This window comes from Sarcophilus harrisii, chromosome 5 (assembly GCF_902635505.1).
Source record: "Sarcophilus harrisii chromosome 5, mSarHar1.11, whole genome shotgun sequence".
Taxonomy (NCBI): Eukaryota; Metazoa; Chordata; class Mammalia; order Dasyuromorphia; family Dasyuridae; genus Sarcophilus; species Sarcophilus harrisii.
The window spans coordinates 154,419,440-154,439,131 of record NC_045430.1 but is presented as its reverse complement, the minus strand read 5'-3'; positions in this window follow the sequence as shown (position 1 = coordinate 154,439,131).

The following is a 19,692-nucleotide window of genomic DNA, read 5'->3' as shown; positions in this document are numbered from 1 at the left end:
ATTCTAATAGACTCAGATCGTTGTCCTCTAAGTATATTTCTTATTATGATAATTTTTAAACTCTTATGTGATCTTGCCTGCGGCTTAATGGTATTTGATGTTTTCCCTTTTCAGATTAGCTACAACCTTTTCTTCTTGACTTGAGAATTCTGGAGTTTGGCTTTAATATTCCTGGAAGTTTTCTTTCTTTCTTTCTTTTTTTTCAATCTCTTTCAAGTGAATGACTGATTCTTTTGATTTTTATTTTGTCCTCCACGATACCTGGGCTATTTTCCTTTATAATATCTTGAAAAATTACTTCTAGGCTTTTTTTGATTAAAGCCTTCAGGTAGTTCAAAAATTATCTCAATATACTTTCTAGGTGAGTTTTTATTCCTATGATATATTCCATTTTTATATATTTTTTTGTTTTACTCTTTTAATTATATTTATTTTTCTAGATGTCTCAACAAATCATAAACTTCCATTTGACCAAGTGTAACTTTATGGATACCTTGTATCTTTTTTGATATGTATTAAATTATGATATATAAGAAATTATTTATCTTCATTGAGTTTTTGTATCTCTTTTATTATTTAGCCAATCATGTTTTAGTTTTATATTTTCTCCATTATTTTTGTCCCTCTTATACAAGCTTTTAACTTTCTTTTCATAATTTTCAGTGTTTTACTCTAATTTAATTTTCTCTATTGTTCTAATTTGATTAAAATTTTTTTTTCATTTTTTGTCACTTTTTTTGAGCTCTCATAGTGATTCTTGTTAAAAACATGCTCAATCTTCATTTTTCTTTTACACTTTGTTTATAAATGTTTTTCAAGTCATTTTTCCGAATTTGTATCTTACACTTATTTGTCTTTATTGAGCTAAAGTATCTTAAGCTTCAAACTTTAAGTCCTTCTCTCACAGTTCTTTCTGTGATTCTGTAAGTTTTTAAGCTTTCTGAGGTGATTTGATGAAGGAAAAGATGTGGTCAGTGTTCTGACTTGTACTTCAGTGCTTGTCAAGATGGGTCACTTGGTTCCTCAAGACTACAAGTTCTCCCCACCCTGGGACTACAACTCAAAACTAGGAAATCAGCAATGGAGTTGACAAATGATGTCCAGCTGAGTAACCAGTGCTCACTTAAAGGTTTCTCTTTATGTCCTAAGTTGTTCTGAGTAAGAAAAAAATGACCACTCAGATAATTTGTTGATTATGCTGCTTATCATTTTATCTAATATGTTTAAAAATATTTTAAAGGGAAATATGGGAAAATATGAAAAAAATCCTGCCTTTTCTCTATCATCTTTTCTCTGTTCTCCCAGGTGAGCATGTTTCTAATAAGCATGTAAAAGCAATAAGGAAGACATTAACAATTACAAAGAGAAAGAGTTTACTCCATATCGTCTATGAAGAAAATAGGAGAATGTATCCTTGGTTGGGCAAAAGGTAGCTCCATTGTCAGAAACTATAATTAGCTGGTGGTTCTACTTCTAATTTTTTGGATGATTTCATTCAATTAGTCAGTGTTTATCTAAGCTTAATTTTGCTTATATGCTTTTCTTTTATTGTTTTGTTATTTTGAAAATGATATTTTCTTAATCTTCCATCTTTTGAAGACTATATATTTAGAGCAGGAAAGAGTCTTAAATATCATCTAGTTAATTTCCCTAACTTCACAAAGGATGAACTTGATGCTTGAAGATTTTAAATGACTGATTATGGTTTGAACAAGTTTTCAATAGCTAGATAGATGCCCAAATCCCTATTTCTGAACTTTGTATCCAGTGTTCTTTTAACTAAACTACATTACTTTTCTTACCATACTTATTTTTTCATGATTTCATAGTCAAAAATCATTGTTACCCTTAGTTGCTATAGTTGCTATGTCCTTTTTCTCTTGGTAAAGAAACAAAGCATGTGCTGTCCGGGACATGTTCTGGACTCTTTCTGACTCAACAGGCCATTATACATTCTTTAATCTATGAGAAATGCTAATAGAGTAAAAATCTATGTTTTTATCCATGTTATATTGTCTTTACTTAATAGTAATAACTTACTTAACCATGTCAGCTTGGATTGTTTTAATTTAATGAAATATTTTCATTTATTAACCTAAGTAAGCCTTGATTTTTGACCTTATTCTACGTTATTGTGATCTGATTGTACCACAAGGTTTCTAATTCAAAATATCTCATATTCAGAAACCACTTGTCCTCAAACTAATAAAAATTCTTTTTATCATTGAATAATTGATTCTATTCTGTAACTGACCCTATGCTATATTTTTTCAATCCATATTTCTGTTCTTGAGATGAAACCAGAAGTGTAGTTTTCCCCTTTAGCTAAGTTAATTTAAATGTATAGTTGTAAGAAAAAAAAATAATTCAATTAATCATTCATTATTATTATTCTGATGAGGAGGATGATTTTAGAGAGACCTGGAGAGAGTTACATGAACTGATGCTATATGAAATGAGCACAACCAGGAGAACATTGTACACAGAAACATCAATATTATGCGAATCAATTTTGGTGAACTTGATTCTTTCCAACAATGAGATGATTGATGCCAGTCCAATGATCTTATGATGAAGAGAGCCAGCTACATCCTGAGAGAAGAATGTGGATCATAACATAACAGTCTCACTCTTTTTTTTGGTTTTTGTTTGCTTGTATTTTATTTTCTTACTCATTTACTTTCTTTTATTGATCTTATTTTTCTTGTGCAGCAAGAGAATTGTATAAATACATTTATACACATTGGGTTTAACATATATTTGAATATGTTTAACACATATACTGGATTGCCTGATACCTAGGGGAGAGAGTCAGGGGAAGGAGGAGAAAATCTGAAACATAAGACTATGCAAGTATCAATGTTGTCAAATTATCCATGCATATGTTTTGAAAATAAAAAGCTTTATTAAAAATAAAAAGAAAAGAAAAGAAATTGATCATTCATGTAGTTAGCACCTGGAATATCTGCTTATTTTCTGTAAGCTCTAACTAGATTAACCCAATGCCAACCTTCAAAAGTTGTCACTACCCTTGCAGTTCCTTGTAAAATTAGAGATTTAATTTCCTTCAAAAGTATAAGCCTGGAAGTCCTGATCTCCTAACCAAGATTAAAAGGGGCAGATGAGTCACATAAAACAATTATCATTCATAAATATTTGGGTATTTGATTAGTCCCATCCGAATGCTATTGAATGCTTCACCTTGGAGACCACTTCACTCTTAACTTTGATGAAGAAAAAACAAGAAAAGAAAGTATCTAGTTTAAAGAGTTAATTTTCTGCTTATGGGGTAAATAGAATCTTGGTTCCATTTAAAATTACTTCAAAAGCAAATATCTTGGAGACCAGAAGGGATCACATTGTTCAAACCATACCTTAGGAATTAGAGAGATCTCCTTTTGGATTAGGTTTGGAAATGAGATTTAATAAAATGCAAAATAGGATGCATTACAGAGTAATACTGGTTAATAAAGTAAGTTAGTAGTAAAGTAAGTAATGTAGCATAATAATAATTTCCCACACAATTAAATTAATGTTTGAAAAAGATTTACAAATGAAATGATTTGGGACAGCCTATACTTTCTCTTCCATATAAGTATTTGGAACAAACAAAAAGGATAAAAAATATATTTTTTATGTTGCCTCATTTTGCATATATGCTTATTTCATAGGTTTCATGGATTATTTAACCATAGTCATGCATCCATCACTTAGTGACTTCTTCTGGTAGAGATGACTCTTTGTCATTATTTCCTCTGTGGATAGTCTGTCTCAAGAACCATACTAGATTCTTGCTTCTTTTTGTTGATAGAATTTGCTTGAATATGCATACTGTTGAGTAACTTGAACTCTGTGCTAAGAAAGCAAAACACACAACACTAGTGAATCTGATGTGGTTCTAATGGTAGAAAATTGAGGTGTGAGAATCCCCTCTGGTTGGGGCAGGTCCAATGTGAAGGAATTCACAAATCCTGAAATCTGAATGACAGAAAAGGGAAATGTATTGGCACTAAGAAGCCAGCTTTGCTAGGAAGATAGACTCTTCAGTGGCAAGGTCCTGTCAGAGAAATAACAAAAGGTTATCACTGAGAAGAAGGTATCTTCACAATGGGCAAGAGTTCTGGCAGGCAGCTATGCCAAGAAGAGAAGTTCCTTGGTAAGGCATAATCCTGCTTCAGACTTCTGCAGAGATTTGAAGTTCAAAATTGTCTTTTTATAAAAAGTCTGAGGCTGGAGCTTCTATTCAATGCCCCCAGACCTCGATTTCCAACTGAATGAAACCACTTAAGTTCAAGCTACTGGGAGTGGTCCTGGGGCTAATTTTCAACTCAATAGAGGTTGCAGCTAGTCAATAGAGAGTGCAGCTAGTCCAGGGCAAGATTTCCAACAGAATGAAACCACTCAATTGCCCTGAAGGGTGGGTCTCTATCAGAGGACAGTTTCAGAGTTCACCCCCCCAAAATCAAGGGGGACACAATTTACATCAAAACTATTTTAAAATAACATGTGTAACCCATGATTCAAACACATTTGTATAAAATTCCTTGGTAGGTATTAATTCCTCAATATTCTATACATGAGGGAAGGACAAAGTTGTTGAGTGCTAGAGAGAAGAAATATCTTGGTCTTCTGAATGCCAGCACTGAAAGAAAAAACACATGGTTACAAAAGCTCTTCAGGTCCCTGAAATGGAAGCAAAACTTTTGTGTTGATACCAACATGTAGAGGAAAAGCCACTTCAGTCATGTTCCTATTCTCAGCTTTCTGTACTAGTAACTTTAGGTAATTCTTCCTTGTATGGTATCTCAAAATCTTCCTTTTAGTTGAGCTGATTTATTACATTCTTGGTGGAAGTTAATTTACTTTCTATTTTCATCTTTATATTCTTATATCCACACTTTCTCTCATTACTTTTTACTATCTATTTAAATAAATGGGTTTATGTTTTCTGAATATGTTGATTGTGAAATTGGCATCTGGTGGGAAAGGGGTCAATCCTTGATGCCTGTTTTTCTTTCTCTCCCTCTCCCTCTTCTTTTCCTCCCTCTCCTTCTCCCTCTTCCTCTCCTTCTCTCTCTGAATGTGTGCATGTGTGTGTGTGGGGGGGGTGAGTGTGTGTGTGTGTATGTGTGTGGGTGTGTGTCTTTCTGTCTCTGTCTCTCTCTCTATAGAGAGATAAATTAAGAAAAAGGAATGGAAGGAGAGATCTCCCATACACACACATTTTGAAAAAAGAAAATGACTGAATGAAAACTACATTTTAATTGCCTGAAATTATTTTATACATTCTCATAATTAAAAAAAAAAATCTTTTTAGGAGGATCAAGATGGAAAAGTTGTCAGCAGCAGCCAGTTTGATTGAAAGTTAAGGATCGGATCCCTTCTAGGTAAACAGTCTGTATTTTTTGCTAAAGAACCCTTGGATCAGCTCTGGGAACCACAGATTTGAAAAGGAGTTGACATGAACAGAATCCTGGAGAGGGCTATTTGGTATTTTTGCAAGTTATCTTTGGTTGTGGCAGAAACATGTTTTAAGGTAATAGAAATGCAGACAGTTCTTAAGACCTTTTGGTGTATGTTTTACATTATTTATCAGTTCAAATTGAAGTCGGTGATAAAGGAATAAACGGATGGACTTTAATCAGTCTTTCCTTGAGCATGAGATAAGCTAACTTAGCATTTAGCAAATTAAAAGAGAACAGCCTTAAAATTCATTCTGAAAAGATTAGCCAGATTCTTAGGTTTGAATTTGTGTGTAAATATGTCTAAGCATTTCTGGTATTATGTAGACTCAAAGAGGAATTATTCATTGTATTTTATGATGTATTAATGGAATGAAAGAAAACACACTGGAAAGTACTCAGAGATTATAGAATTAAATGCCTTCCTTTAGTCCTTTGGTGAAGGAAGGATAGTGGGATGTATCAAGAAGCAAAAGTAATTTGTCCAAAATTCACATAAGTTAAGATGAGGACTGAGACTTCAGGTCCTCCCTATACCTCATCTAGGGTTCTGCATGATGCTCTTCAGGTAAGAAAATCTATTGTATATTAAAAAGGTTGATTTAGAGTTATAGCAATTAGGAGAAAATATAACAGATATAAGAAACACTGTAATATGACATGAGTTATATATTTTTAAACATCTTTGTGTTGTATAATTCTATACACATGTATAGTCTGTGCTGTTAAAATGAAGTTTACATGTAATAGCATGTAAAATTATATCTATCAAGTTTTATATTCAATTCACTTCTAAGTCTCCTTTTCTATAGCTTATCTAAAATTAATTTCTGCTATCTAGTCACTTAAAGTGAGATTTTTGAGTTAGACTTTGTGAACTGCAAAGATGAAAATCCATAGGTCCCCTAAAGTTACTAGGTTCTTTATAGATAGATTAATCCATTTTAAAAAACAAAATTTCTTTCTGAAATATTTGCAAGAAAGGCATTTTTTTTTCAATTATGTTGTACTTTATAGACTCTGAGGTTCCCTCTAAATTTGAGATTTGATATATACTGATGCTCTCCTAAGATCTAAAGAAAATCTACTTGAGAACAAGGTACTAAAATAGATCAAAGCTTCTTAAACTGTGGGTCCTGTGTAAATGAATGTGTGTGTGTGTGTGTGTGTGTGTGTGTGTGTGTGTGTGTGTGAGGCAGGGAGTGGGTGTGAAGAAAAATTTGACACTGTTACACCAAGTTTTAATTTTTATGTAAAAATAAACAAGTACATCTATCCTATTAGTATGAAAGTTTGCTTTTGTCTTAAATAAATCATCAAATTGTATGTATTCCAAAGAATTGTTTGAATATAAATTTATTTATGATTTATTATCAGTAAATATTTTATGTGTATACTTATATATCCAGAACTTATGGCGGCTATCTCAGTAGAGCATCATTGTGAATGAGAATTAACCTTTTAATGGTGTTGGTAGGGGATACAGTTGGTCTTGCTATGTATAGGTCTTGCATATGGCTGTGTACACACCTCAGCATTCTCAACTGCTGACAGCATGTCTCCATTGAGACCGATTCCTAAGTGGCTCCCTAACCATCTTAGGAACCTGCATTAGGTTTAGGAACCTGCATTAGAAAACAGCTGCTGGTTACAGCTGAATGATGATCTATTCAAATAGAACAGATTCGAGGAAGAATATGAATGGAGGCTTTTCTCTAGTCTGTGCCTCTGGAGGGTATTCTCTAGTGCCCTGTGAAGCCAAAAGGAAAGAAGCAAGTTATAAAACTTTAAGATCCTTCTTAGATTTCATAATATCCTTCTGGGTAGAGAGATTTGGGGCAAAAAAAGAATAACACTGAGCAGCTACTGGGAGAAAAAGTCTTCTACCACTTTAGAAATAAATGTAAAAAGAATAAAAATTTCATTTATTCAGACTAGTTTATTCTCTCATATGATCTTTGTGCTTGTGGATGAATCGAGTTATCCTGTAAAGTTAGATAAGGAACATGTGAGTATATGAGTATACTGTGCATCATAATGGGCCCAATCCATAGAAAATATTCAAGTGGGTGTTAGATTCTTCTCCCCTACCTCCCCACCCCCAGCCCTCTGGGCCTGGTTTGAAATGATTTAATTAAAATGAAAGATTGAACTGCTTCTGCATACAGCAGCATTTTGAGAAGTACACACTTCTGCTGATCAGCAATTAAATATAGGTAAAGGGAAATAGTATTTCCTCCTTACTGATCTCATATTCACAGATATGTTTTGCATTCAGTAAAATTATTATCTGCTGTAAAGAGGAAAAGATGAGGTTCATGTTAGATATTTAGATTTTATAATCATTTCAATAGTGATGCAAGCAAGCTTTTGAAATTGAATAATAATATATATTCTCCTCCCCCATACCCAGAAAACCAAAATGTATTTTCCAGTAAATGTATAATCAGCTCCTGAGGTAGCAAACATAAGGGATAACATATGGTAAAGTAGAAGTGTTACTCCCCTGAGAATATTCTTAAAAGCTCTAGAGACTGTTCTCTAGTAATATTGGACATATTCAGTAATATTGGATATATTTTAATTAGAGGATTTGGGTGAATAACATGAAAAAGAATCACTCAAGTATTAAAAAAAAAAAAAAAAAAAAAACACATGCACACATGGAAAGATTGTGATCTTTACCAGTAGAGAAAAGGATTGACTAGATTGACTAGATCAGGAATTCTCATTTACTAGTTGGTAAACTCAGTGGTTATTGCCTGTGTTTCATAATATTTGTGCTATTATGAAGTTATTTAATGATATCTCATACATTAAATAATCACACAGTTTTGTGACAGGTGTACTCTTACCTCTAAGACAATAAGGATATGCATATTTGAAGCAATATAGGTTTATTTACTGAAGAACAGAAACCACCATGATCAACACAATTTTGGTGTTCTTTCTGTCATTAAATTATACAGTGCTCTCTTCTGATCAAGCACATGTTCAGATAGTTTTTCAAATTGTCATCAAATTGTTTTCAAACCACTATGCTGGCTCAACATTACAGAACAAACCCATTTTAATGTATAGCAGAAGCATACTCATACCTTCACTTTCATTTTATACACTGAATTAAAGTAAATACCCTCATTCACCTCTGTCATCCTGTAATATCTCATAAGATACATAAGTGTGTGGTCAAGATATTGCAAACATTTACTTTCTTATATCACAAATGTCAGACCGGTTTAAAAAATCATGATTGCTGAATATATGCATTACAAATTATTTTGAAATTGTCAATGATAATCTTTAATATTCTGCAAAAGCAAACCTTATCTTGCCTCCCCCTAAAATCAGTTGCAGTATTAAATCTGTTTTCTCTTTAAACTTTTTTTCAACCTGTTGATATTGAAATAAACTAGTAGCCAACATTGTGAAGACATTCAGGAGATTTTTTTATGGGATTGTAGTTGATGTGCCAGTCAAGAAGAGAAAAATCCATTGCAATATTTCTATTTAGGCACACATTCTAAATCACAGGGAAATGATTCCTATACATTCCTTCTCAGGATAATGGTTTAAAATATGTACAATAAAACACATAAGATTATATAGGAAACCAATTATATTATAATACGTATCTTTTGAGTTTTTTAACATTCATAGACTCAGATTAAAAATCTTGATTCTAGATCAACAGACCAAAATGTCTCTCTAATTCTATCCATCTTCCAGTATTTCTCTACTAAGTTTTTAGAAAAAAAAATGGATTTTGCATGTCTATAGGGATTTCAATACTCAATTCCCAATTATCCCCATCTATATGTGCATATAGGTATGTATTGGGTACAACAAGCACAGATGTACATATATGCATGTGCGCGCACACACACACACGTGTACTGGAAGAATGCAAGTTAGAATGTTCTGAAGAATTTATTGGATATTTTTATTTGCTCAGAGAATGACACATTTAATGTGTAAAATAGTCTGAAAAGCATATAATACTTCACCAGTTACTGCATGTTTTTATATTATATTTTTTATTTATTTTGATAATTATTTCCAAATTATATTTTCCTTCTTTTTTATGCTTAATACTTTTGATTATAATTTTATTTTCCCAGTTAAAAGTAAAAGCAATTTTAAACATTTAAATAAAATATATTTTCAAATTTTCTTTTTCCCTTCACATTCTTCCCTGTCATAGAAAAGTCAAGAAATTTTGTACAGGTTATACATGTGCTGTCATGCAAAGCTTATTTCTATAGTAGTCATGTTGTTTAAAAAAACAGACATAAAAATAAGGAAAAATAAAATTTTAAAAATGAAGTATGACTTGTTTTACCTTCAGACTCCATCAATTCTCTCTCTGGAGATAGCGTTTTTTTTTTTTTTTTTTTTTTTTTTTTTTTTTTTTATGAAAAGTCCTTCAAAATTATCTTGGATCATTGTATTGCTAATAATATCTACATTATTCACTTTAAAAAAAGTCATTCACTGTTGTTCATCATATAATATTGCTATTACTGTGTACTGTGTACTTTTATTTCTGCTCACTTCACTTTGTCTCAGTTCATATAAGTCTGTACAAGTTTTTCTGAAAACATCCTGCTCATTCTTTTTTATAGCATGGCAATATTTCATAAAAATTATATGCTATAATTTGTTTAACTATTTCCCAATTGATGAGCACCCCTTCAATTTCAACTTATTTTTCTTTGCCACAAAAGAAGAAGCTAATATGAATATTCTCACACAAACAGGTAATTTTCCCTTTTATTTCTTTGGAATACGGAACTAGTAGTAGTATTGTTTGGATCAAAAGGTATGTGCAATTTTATAGAACATTGGGCTGAGCTACAAATTGCTTTCCAGAATGGCGGGATTAGTTTACAACTCTAACAATACCCTGCTTTAATGTCTCAGTTTTTCCACAATCCCTCCAACATTTATAATTTTCTTTTTAACTTGGAAAAGCTAATCTAATTAGCCAGTCTGGCATGGCACCTCAGAATTGTTTTTATGTTAATTTCTCTAATCAGTAATGATTTAGAGCATTTAAAAAAAATAATTAGAGATTGTTTTGATATCTTCAACTGAAAAATGACTATTCATATCTTTTGACCATTTATCATTTGAGTAATAACTTGTATCCTTATAAATTTCACTAATTTCTCTACATACTCGAGAAATGAGGTCTATTTTAAAGAAACTTTCTGTAAAATGGTTTCACAGTTATGATTATTGCATATTTCACTTTATCCTATTTTCTTCCTAGTTATCCTTCTCTCCTCAAAAATATTTTGCTCCTGGCTACTACTCCCCTAATCTGCCCTTCCTTCTATTAGCTTCCCCTTCTCTCGTTTCCTGCCCTTGCTAATTTCCTGTAGGATACCACAGGAATATTCATGTTATTATTTCTTGTAACAATATAGAATGAGAGTAAGGTTCAAACATTGTTTGCTATCTCTCTCATCTACCGCTGTCACCATAAAGGTTATTTTCTGCCTTCCTCATTTTGAGGAGCTACTTTAAAATTGTTTGTAGAGGAATTTGGAAAAGGTCAAGCTAGTGCCTTCATTTATTACTTCATCTTCACCATTTGTTTTTATGTCTATTTTTTTTAGGATTGTGGTTTTTAATCTACTCTACTAATCACTTCCATTTTATGGGAGAGTTCATCCCTTTCACATTCACAGCTATGATTATAAGATGTGTATTTCCCTCCATCCTACTTTATCCTCTGTTATGGGCAGAACTCTGAAACAAGGATTCTTTTTTTTTTTAATTAATTATTTTCTTTTAATAATTATAACTTTTTATTGACAGAACGATTGCCTGGGTAATTTTTTACAACATTATCCCTTACACTCACTTCTATTCTGACTTTTCCCCTCCATCCCTCCACCCCCTCCCCAAGATGGCAAGCAGTCCTATACATGTGAAACAAGGATTCTTACAAGATGTTAAGTCAGTGGAGTTGATGAGATAATGGTTATCTAGTTTAGCATGGTGATTAATAATTCTCTAAGTTCAGTATGATTGATTTAATCTTACAACAAATAATAGTTTCCTAGTGATATAATGATTGATTTATACTCAGTGTGGAGCATATAAGCTGGGAGCCTCAGCCAGAGTCAGGGCAGAGAAGACAAAGGACTGGAGGTGGGAGCTCAAGCTCTTGGAGCCAAGAAGAGAGATTCATTCCATTTTTGGTCAGGCTCCTGGTCTTGGGGGACTGAGAGACAGAGTCATTCATCCCATCTCACACTCTGTGGTGGCAGGCCTGTCCTACATTTTCTCCACTGAAACCAAATCCCCTCTGAAGGCCACAAGAAAGCTAGCTGAGCACCAAGTAAAGGAGACAATAAAGACTTTTGGACTTTAACACCTGGCTATTCTTGTGGTAATTACTTTGCTGAAACGAAACAAGACCACCAGAAAACCAACCAAGAACATTATTACATTTTGGTTAGAACTCTGAACTTGAAACAAGGATTCTTACAACGTGTTAAGTCAGTGGAATTGATGAGAAAATGATTATCTAGTTTAGCATGGTGATTAATAGTTCTCTAAGTTCAATGTGATGATTTAATCTTACAACAAATAATACTTTCCTAGTGATATAATGATTGGTTTATACTCTGTGTAGAGCATATAAGCTGAGACAAACTCAGGCAAGGGAGGCAGAGATAAATTCATTCTATTGTCCACTTTTGTTGGTGGCTGGAGGCTGAAGCACAAGCGCTTAGACTCATACTCACTTCATCTCACACCAATATGGTGGCCTGTCCTCCTGCACTTCTCCACTGAAACCAAGACTCTAAGAAAGCTAGCTGGTCCCCAGACAAAGAGGTAATACAGAATTTGGACTTTGGACTTTAACACCTGGCTATTCTTGTGGTGATTAATTTACTAAAATGAAGGCTGCCCCAGATACCTCCAGAAAACCCACCTAGAACATTACAATCCCCTGTATTTATCTTTGTTTTCTCTTTTCACCTTGTCACTCCCTGATAGCATTTTGTTTCTAACACACCCTACCTTCAACCTCCCTTCTCCTATTTCCCCTTTCTCTTTCTCTTACCCTTTTCTCCTAGTATTTCTGGCTTTCTTTCTATCCAGCTCCTCCATTTTCCTTCTTATTGTCTTTTTATACTTCCTTATAGGTTAAGATACATTTCTATACCCAACTGAATGAATGTTAATCCCTCTTTGAGCCAAAATTGCTCATCTTTCTCCATTCTTTCCCTCTATTGTAATAAGCTTTTCATTTAATCTAATTTATCCCATTTTTACTTCTCCTTTTCTCTTCTCCCAATTCAATCATTTTCTGCCCCTTAAATGTCTGTTTTGTTTGCTATCATCACATCAAAGTCAATTGATACGCACATCCTCTGTTCATGTATGCCCCCTCTACTTGCCCCAGTAACAGATACAGGTCTCAAGAGTTATAGATATTTTCCCATTTAGTTTAACATTTAAATAATACATAATTTCCTTCCTGTTTACCTTTCTATGTTTTTCTTGAATCCTGTGTTTGAAGATAATTTTTTTTTGCTTATGATTTTTTCAATAGAAATGACTATTTGTTTGTTACTTTGTTATTTGTTTGAAATTTGTTACTTAATTGAAGATCCACCTCTCCTTGAAAGATGATCCTCAGTATTGCTGGGTAGCTGATTTTTGTTTGTAATCCCAGGTCTTTTGTCTTCTGGAATATGGCATTTCCAACCTCCAATCCTTTATTTTAGCTGCTGTCTTTCTCCTCAATATTTGAATTTATTTTTTCTGACAGTTTGTATTATTTTTCCTTGAGATTATAGTTCCAATGTCTTTCAGAGTTTTCCTTGTACCATTTCTTTGTGGCGATGATCAATGGATTCTTTCAATGACTATTTAGCCTTCTGGTTCTAATATTTCAAGGCTGCTTTCCTTGATGATCTCTTGAAGAATTCTATTCGGAATCTTTTGTTGGTCATGGCTTCAGGTGGACAAATAATTTTTAAAATGTCACTCCTGGATCTATTTTTTAGATTGATTATAATTACTTTATTATCAAATGACACAATTTCCCTTCCATCATCATGATTTTATTTTCATCATGATGTATTGATGTAGAATATTTAAGTTAATGAAATCTTAGAGGCTAATGAAGTTAAACCAAAAATGAGGTTTTTTTGGACATGGTAGAGAAGTTAATTAGAAATTTTCTAAAATATTGCAGGCAAATGAGAAATGAAATGTGTGAGGAGATAGCAATAACTAATGTGATAAAAATAAAGAAACTCAATTATACCAAATGCAATAGAAAGAATCTATGGTGGAGATAAAATAAATGTGAGGAATTTGAGGTATTTATTCATATGATATCCGAAGGAAGGCAAGATTTCTAAAAGTCAATTATATTCAGAAATGATTAATACCTAAAAAGTAAACAAAACAAAATAAAAATGCTTATATTTTTAGAGAATAATAGATCATTCATTAAGTATTGATAGGGAATAGTTAGACTTTTGTGTGATATTATATTATAGATATTTTTACTGTCTTATAATTTAATTACAACTGTAGAAAAAAATGCAAGTTTCCAATCTAATATTAAGTTAACCCTTTGACCCATCAAGACTACTACTAAATCTGCGATCCAAAGAAACTGACATAAAAGAAAACTGCTTATTTACACAAAAATATTCCTGGCTATCATGATATATTTTAATGGAATACTATTAGGCTATGTGAAATGATGAGTAGAATGGTTTCAGAAAACCAAGAGCAACTTTAATTTATGCAAAGTGAAATTAACATAACCAGGAGAACAATAATAAAATACTGCAAAATGATCAACTGTGAATTTCTTAGTTATTTTCAACAATACAGTGATCCAAAATTATTCCAAAAGATTCATGATAAAAATGATAGCTACTTTAGAGAAAGAACTGATGGAGTCCAAATGCACATCAAAACATACTATTTTTTCTTTCTTTTCCTCTTTCCTTCCTTCCTTCATTCCTTTTTTCCTTCCTTTCTTTCTTTCCTTCCTTTCTTTCTTTCTTTGGTTGTTTGTTTCTTTCTCTCTCTCTCTTTTCCTCTTTCCTTCTCTTTTTTCTATTCCTCCTTCACTTCTTTCCCTCTCTCCCTTCCTTTCTTCTTCCCTTCTTCCCTCCCTCTCTCCTTTTTCCTGCCCTCTCTTCCTTCTTCCTCAGGAATAGGGAAAAATAGACAGGTATAAAGGAAGAAAAATTGGAACTCAAACTAAAAAAAATGAATATTAAAATTACATTTATTTATTTATTTATTTTACCTTAGGCAATTGGGTTACACAGGGTCACACAGCTAGGAAGTGTTAAGTGTCTGAGACCATATTTGAATTCAAACTGTCCTGACTTCAGGACTGGTTCTCTATCCACTGCACCACCTAACTGCCCCTAAAATTATATTTATTTTTACATGCATTTGGGAAAAAATATTTTTTCACAAATATTTGTTGATATAATTGGTCCCTTGTCAAAATTTGGTTATCATGGATAGCCTCAATATATATGGAGATTATTCTTAAAATATGAACTGATATTTGATCTGAGTTCAAATCTGGTCTGAGCATTTTTATCTCTTACTCTTCTTGCAACAAAATTTAATTAATAAACAGCAATGATTAATTTCCATGGTACAATTTAAATAAAAAAATAGTTTCATGTGCATTGCAACAGGAACTAATCAAATGTCCTATAAAATGTTTTTTATCATATTTGGAAACAAGGGGGGCGGAGCCAAGATGGCGGAGAAGACACGCGCGACTTTCTAAGCTCTTCTCTTACCCTCTTTATCAATATTATATCGAGCCTCAAAAATAGTCTTGACTGCTACAATTCGTAAAGATAAGAAGTAGAACAACTCACCGGCCTAAGAAAATCTGCAGTCTCGCCAAAAAGGTTGGTTCGGGGGCCAGGGGAGATCGGCGCAGACAGGGAGAAATTAGGTTCAAGGAGAGTCTCAAACCGAGGGTGAAGGCACGAGATCTCAGCACAAGCACGCAGCCCCAACCCACAGTACAGGGGCTTCTCCTTGGGGCAGTTGTGATCCTGCACAGCAGGAGGAGCGCAGCCCGGTTAGCCTCCAATCTGCCCAGTGGGGAGCTCGGCTTGGGGCCATAGAGCTTTTCCAGGGCCGATTTGCATCAGGCAGAGACACTGGGCAGAGTTTGCTGCAGTCTGCACTCTGCAGTCTGTGGTCTGCGGTCTGCGGTCTGTGGTCTGAGGTCTGCAGTCTGCTGTCTGCGGTTTGTGGTCTGCGGTCAGCTGCTAATACTCACAGTCCCACAAGTGGCTCCGGCCAGGGGCAGTGACACTTTCACCCCTTAGTCTCTAGCCGAGGGCAATCGCTAATCCACTCAGCCCTACTAAGCAGTTTGATAGCTTGGCCAGTGCTGAATCCACTTCCTGTTGGGGGAAGGGAAAACTCTCACTCAGGGCACTCCCATACCTCGGAGCCAGAAATCGGTTTAAATCTTTCCCTGCTCTGCAGAGGAAGCTGGTAACCCCCTTGCCTAGGAGACCTACCCTAAAGGCTTTAAAACATGAATAAAAGATGAAAAGAACCATCAACAGCTTCTATGCAGAAAAAGAGCAGGTCAGCAAACCCGAAGAGACCTCAAACAGCAAAAATGCATCAGACTGTCCTCCTTTACATAAGGCTCTCATAGAAGAGACCATTAAAAGTCTCAAAAGAGAGTTAGAAGATAAATGGGGAAAGGAAAGAGAAGCCTTACAAGAGAGCAACAACTTCCTGAAATACGAATTGGAAAAAAATAAAGAATTCACTAGGAAGTAGGATTTGTGAATTGGAAAAGACAAAGAACTCACAAGAAAGTAGGATCCGTGAATTGGAAAAGACAAAGAACACGCAAGAAAGTAGGATCTGTGAATTGGAAAAAGAAAATAATTCACTAAAAAAAAATATTAGTGAAATGGAAAAAAATTCCACAGACCAAAACAATACATTCAAAAACTCAATTGGACATATACTCAATTGGACATCCCCAAAAACTCAATTGGGGATACATATAGAGTAAAGGTAAAAGGCTGGAGCAAAATCTATTATGCTTCAGGTGAAGTCAGAAAAGCAGGGGTAGCCATCCTTATCTCAGATCAAGCAAAAGTAAAAATTGATCTAATTAAAAGATAAGGAAGGAAACTACATCCTGCTAAAGGGTAGCATAAACAACGAAGCAATATCAATATTAAACATATATGCACCAAGTGGTATGGCCTCAGCTTCCTAAAGGAGAAGTTAAGAGAGTTACAAGAAGAAATAGACAACAAAACTAATAGTAGAGATCTCAACCTTGCACTCTCAGAATTAGACAAATCAAACCACAAAACAAATAAGAAAGAAATTAAAGAAGTAAATAGAATATTAGAAAAATTAGGTATGTTGGATCTTTGGAGAAAATTGAATGGAGATAGAAGGAATATACTTTCTTCTCAGCGTTCATGGAACCTATTCAAAAATTGACCATATATTAGGACATAAAGACCTCAAAATTAAATGCAAGAAAGCAGAAATAGTAAATGCTTTCTTTCAGATCATGATGCAATAAAACTACATTCAACAAAAAGTTAGGGAAATAGACCAAAAAGTAATTGGAAACTAAACAATCTCATCTTAAAGAATGATTGGGTAAAGCAGCAAATTATAAATACAATTAATAATTTCCTCAAAGATAATGACAATGATGAGACATCATACCAAAATTTGTGGGATGTAGCCAAAGCGGTAATAAGAGGGAATTTTATATCCTTACAGGCTTACTTGAATAAAACAGAGAAAAGAAAAGATTAATGAATTGGGCTTGCAACTAAAAAACTAAAAAGACCAAATTAAAACCCCAATCAAATACTAAATTGGAAATTTAAAATTAAAAGGAGAAATTAAAATATTGAAAGTAAAAAAACTATTGAACTAATTAATAAAACTAAGAGTTGGTTCTATGAAACAGCCAATAAAATAGATAAGCCTTTGGTAACTCTGATTAGAAAAGGAGGGAGGAAAATGAAATTAGTAGTCTTAAAAATGAAAAGGAGAACTTTCCACCAATGAAGAGGAAATTAAGAAATAATAAGGAGTTATTTTGCTCAACTTTATGCCAATAAATTTGATAACCTGAGTGAAATGGATGACTACCTCCAAAATACAGACTTCCTAGACTAACAGGAGGAAGTAAATTGCTTGAATATCCCATTTCAGAAAAGAAATAGAACAGGCAATTAAACAACTCCCTAAGAAAAACTTCCAGGACCAGATGGATTTATATGAATTTTACCAAACATTTAAAGAAAATTGGCCCCAATGCTATATAAATTATTTGATAAAATAGGGAAATGAAGGAGTCCTACCAAATTCCTTCTATGACACAGACATGGTACTTGATACCTAAACCAGGTAGGCTGAAAACAGAGAAAGAAAATTATAGACCAATCTCCCTAATGAATATTGATGCTAAAATCTTAAATAAGATATTAGCAAAAAGACTAAGAAAATCATCTCCAAGATAATACACTATGATCAAGTAGGATTTATACAGGAATGCAGGGCTAGTTCAATATTAGAAAACTATCAATATAATTGGCCATTTAATAACCAAATTAACAAAAACCATATGATCATCTCAATAGATGAGAAAAAAGCATTTGATAAAATCCAACATCCTTTCCTATTAAAACACTTGAGAGTATAGGAATCAATGGACTTTTCCTTAAAATAATCAAGCAGCATCTATTTAAAACCATCAGTAAGCATCATATGTAATGGAGACAAACTGCAACCATTCCCAATAAGATCTGAGGAAACAAGGTTGCCCACTATCACCGTTACTATTTAATATTGTATTAGAAACGCTTAGCTATAGCAATAAGAGCTGAGAAAGAGATTAAAGGAATAAGAATAAGGCAATGAGGAAGCCAATTATCACTCTTTGCCGAATGACATGATGTATACTTAGAGAACCCCAGAGATTCTAGCTAAAAAGTTATTAGAAATAATCCACAACTTTAGCAAAGTTGCTGGATTATAAAAACAAACCCACATAAGTCATCAGCATTCTTATATATCACTAACAAAATCCAACAGTCAGAGTTACAAAGAAATTCCATTTAAAGTAACTACTGATAATATAAAATATTTAGAATCTATCTGCCAAGGGAAAATCAGAAACTTTATGAGCAAAATTACAGACCACTTTTCCACAAATTAAGTCTCATCTAACCAATTGAAAATATTAAATGCTCTTGGTTTAGGTGAGCAAATATAATAAAAGATGACAATATTACCTAAACTAATCTATTTATTTAGCTTATACCAAACAGACTCCCAAAAACTATTTTAATGACCTAGAAAAATAACAACAAAGTTCATATGGAAAACAAAGGTCAAGAATTTCAAGGGAATTAATGAAAAAAAATCAAATGATGGTGGCTTAGCTGTACCAGATCTAAAATTATATTATAGAGCACAGTTACCAAAACTATTTGGTATTGGCTAAGGAATAGATTAGTTGATCAGTGGAATAGATTAGGTTCAACGGATAAAACAGTCAACAAATATAGCAACCTAGTCTTTGACAAACCCAAAGATCCCAGCTTTGGGGATAAGAACTTACTGTTTGATAAAAATTGCTGGGAAAATTGGAAAGTAATATGGCAGAAACTAGGCATTGATCCATACTTAACGCTGTACACCAAGATAAGGTCAAAATGGGTTCATGACCTAGGCATAAAGAATGAAATTATTAATAAATTAGAGGAACATAGGATAGTTTACCTCTCAGACCTGTGGAAGGGGAAGGTCTTTATGACCAAAGCAGAACTAGAGATCATTACTGATCACAAAATAGAAAATTTCGATTATACCAAACTGAAAAGTTTTTGTACAAACAAAACTAATGCAGACAAGATTAGAAGGGAAGCAATAAACTGGGAAAATATTTTTACAGTCAAAGGTTCTGATAAAGCCTCATTTCCAAAGTATATAGAGAATTAACTCTAATTTATAAAAAATCAAGCCATTCTCCAATTGAAAAATGGTCAAAGGATATGAACAGACAATTCTCAGATGAAGAAATTGAAACTATTTCTAGTCATATGAAAAGATGCTCCAAGTTATTATTAATCAGAGAAATGCAAATTAAGACAACTCTAAGATACTACTTCACACACCTGTCAGATTGGCTAAGATG